Source organism: Glossina fuscipes, unplaced genomic scaffold, assembly GCF_014805625.2.
Source record: "Glossina fuscipes isolate IAEA_lab_2018 unplaced genomic scaffold, Yale_Gfus_2 117031, whole genome shotgun sequence".
In the NCBI taxonomy this organism is placed as follows: Eukaryota; Metazoa; Arthropoda; class Insecta; order Diptera; family Glossinidae; genus Glossina; species Glossina fuscipes.
The window spans coordinates 1-3,826 of NW_024006127.1; positions in this window are offsets into that span (position 1 = coordinate 1).

Below are 3,826 nucleotides of genomic sequence, written 5' to 3' on the forward strand. Positions count from 1 at the left end.
TTGACAGAAAGCAGCAACAAAAGAAATACAAAAATGTAAAAAAAAAACAAAACAAAACAAAATAAATAAAAATAAACAGACGAAAAAACATTTTATTTGCCACAAGGCTTTAAGGATTTCAACTTATCTAATGTATACTGGCTGCCGTGTTGTTTAGCAACTCAATGACAGATAAGCTTATGGTTTTGGTATATGTGTGTTCATGCATGTGTGTGTTTGTATGCGCGCTGATGTGTTTGTTTGTTTATTCGCAGCAATAGCAACGAACACATATGTGCTCTATCTGTCCGTCCGTCCGTCTGTCTGTCTGTCTCTCTCTATCTGTCTGCCTTTATAATGGGCGTTCTTGCGTTTTAATACAAATATTTTGCAGAACATTTCATAAATGTACATAATGATGGAAACACATACGCATATATATATATATGAATATAAATATATATGTGAACTTAAAAACACGCACACACGTCACTATATTCTATTGTAGAAGTGCGATTTCTATTATGTTTGGTTTAGTTTAAAATGCGGTTATTGTAGTGACTTGGAATGAGTACTGCAAGGAAGTGTGCAAGTAAACAAACAAACAAACAAACAAGCACACATCCATACATACATGTATACATATGTATACTTATATAGCTTTAACGATTGAGAAATAACTGCGAGGAGGTTATGCTGATAACACACATGGAAGTCTTTAAATATGTGCCAGATAAACTCCGGATATATTCACGTACAAACACACACATAAAAAAACAGCAAACCCATAGCCGTATACCTCTCGGAAACCACCTTTCTATCTACTACTAATACTACTACTTACTACTTACGGTGTAGTTATCTATGCTTACTTGTATTTGTTTGCATTTGGCAGTGATTTACCAAACAAAATAAATCTTTTTTTTTTTTCTTTTTACTGCTTATGTTTATATTTTTTAGACTTGACCGCAATTTCATTTTTTGTTTTTTTATTTGCCTATTTTCTTTTTTTTTTTTTACTTTTAAGATAAGCATAATAAAAACTTTTGTTATTTAAGTTATTTAAAGCATGAAACCAAACGAGAGAGAAAGAAACTGAAATTTTTTTGAAAAGTAATATTTTGTTGATTTTTATAAATTTCTCAAATATCCAAATAAACCTTTCACGAAATATTCGTTTCTACATGCATGGATTTATGATGCCTGGCTTCGTGGGCTGTGTATGTTACAAAAAGATAAGAAATTATTTTAATGTCTTTTGAAAAGCTTTCCGTATAGATTTCATTCAAAGTAAACTGAACTGTTTTGTAACATATGATAAAATGGAAATTAGAAATATAACATCACAAGGATGAACATATTCAAGGCGTAATTTCAAGTGGCACAGTAATCGAAATACTTCCTATGGAAGGAAATGCTTTTGTAGAACAGAGACTAGTAGGCAAGAAATTTCCCTCCTCTGCTCTTTCGCAGTCAGACAGCAGGTGTAAGTAAGAGAGAGAGAGAGAAACAGAAAGAGAGAGACACAGACAGATAGACTGAGCGGGAGAGGGATGGAGAGATATCGCTTAAAATTTGCACCAGTTTGAGAGGGGATATCATTACAAAAGAGTTCGTACTCGAACCGTTTTCAATAGCGTTCGTCCTTGGGCCAAAGCATGTCAGTGCAAATGTTTCTGCGTCCTGCATATTGAACACAAGAGAACAAGACGAACAGCCGAACAAACAAGCTTAGATCAATTCAGAAAATGATTCAGAAAGTAATTCGGTACAATTACTAATGATCGGTATAATCACAAGTGATTCCTTCTCAAGTCCATTTGCGCGTTGCATACATCGGCACGAATTTAGTAGACCCTTTAATCTTGACTGGTGTAGAATATAAGAAGCAAAAGCATTGTAGTCGGACAAGGCCGACGCTACCCAGTCCCCTACCCTACACCGGTTTGAATAATATAATCCTTCATAGGAAACACTTACATCGAAGCTAACTGAAAACGTGGACTAAATTTTATTGGTGTTCTTATCACAGATCTGCATGCCCCAAACTTGCTGCAGTCTATTCGTATGACAAACTACAATGATGGACCAACTTTTAGTACGGAATGTTAAAAGTAAAACGTCCTTGCCGTATAAAGCTTCGCTCTTGGTCCAACCCAAATATTTCGCATCACTTTATTGAGCCAAAAAAGTGTTACTCAGCGATTTTTCTTAAGTAACTTTGAAATTTGCAATTTTCAAGGCAACTGCAAATTAAAACAAAAACCGGAAGCGCAACCGAAACGTGCAAGTAAAGTGAAAATATAGTTAATTAAATTTGAAATAAGTCGCTTCACGGCATCTCATTAAAATGAAGCCTTTATGCGACGACAACATGATATGATAAGAGAAAAGTAAGTGAGCTAATGCATTAAGCGAAGGAGTGAAATGTATTTGATGTTCCCACTTGTCACTTGGGTGTAGTGCTTTCTTACTTACTCTTTACTTTATTGTTGAATAAAAAATACTTTTTTCTTTTGTTTTTTCACAAGATTATAAATTTTACTGATATCAAGACCTTTCGCATTAAATGGATAAACTTTTTTCGATGAAATCTTTACTTTGGAGTATTGAAGGTTAGACAATCCCTCAATGTTACTATGAAGACTCATCGCGCTCACATCAGTAGAACGTACTAGAAAAGCTTTCCTCGTAATTCGTTCATTTTATCGTTTCATTTGCTTTACGGAAGAGGTGTATAATTATTGTCGCCTTTTTTCTCTTAATTAAGACCAATGTAACGGATTTCAAAAAATTGAAAAACAGTCTCTCATCTCCCCTTTCTTCCCATCTCATGTCATGGTCAGCTTACACTCAACTAGGCAACGATATGCAGTTGAAGCGAGTAGAGTTTAAACGAGATGTTTGTACTACGAAGTAAATCCAATCCTTACTGTTTTAAATTGAAAATTTTCAGACATCCAATGAATGTATGTACGCTTGAATATACTGTGCAGTGTATATGGCTTGAAAATAGATAGATAGCCTTAGTATTGAATTTTTATTTCATATAAGAAAACCACCACTCAAGTTTAAACATATGCAGCAATGAACATCTCCGCCATGATTACCTTTACCGTTTACCTACCTCTTCTTGCTCTTCTTCAAAGGGGCTTGAGGGCAAATTAACCCTATTGTAAGGCGAAAGCGTTAAAAACGACAAATATTAAGTATAGAAGAGAGTAGAGCGACTATTATTCATACAAGTGGCATAATATCGTACAGTTTTGCATATGGAAACAAATATAAGTGCAAATCTTTGCACCCGTAACTTAAGCTGCTCGAGGGCGTACAATTATTGTATACCACCAGTCGCCAAGTGCAACAAATGCAATTAAGTTTCTATCGGAGGAAACAAACAAGAAAAAGTAGGGCGTTGCGCGTTGTATAAAATAAGCTTCAAAAGGGCTGATAAGTGGCACGGTGTGTGTCGTGATGATGGCGATGGTGGTGGGTGTTTATGTTATTGTTGTAAAATCATTATACATTTAATTTATGGCAATAAGCGAACGAACAAAAGAAACAAACAACAAACATCCCCCTGAGATAGCGAATGGATTTTCCTATTTTTCGTATACGATGGGGCGTTTGCTACCGAAAACTGATTTTGTAGGCTTCATTTGTATCTAATTAAAATTTTTAATTGCATTTTATATCAAGTTAAAAAATTTGAAATTTAAACAAAAACAAAATTTCATCAAATTAATGTAAAATTTGATGCATTTTTGATTTTGTTTTTTTCCATTTTTTATTTTCATATTTCACATTCTTTTATTTATCTATTTTTTTATTTTTTCTTTTGTTAATA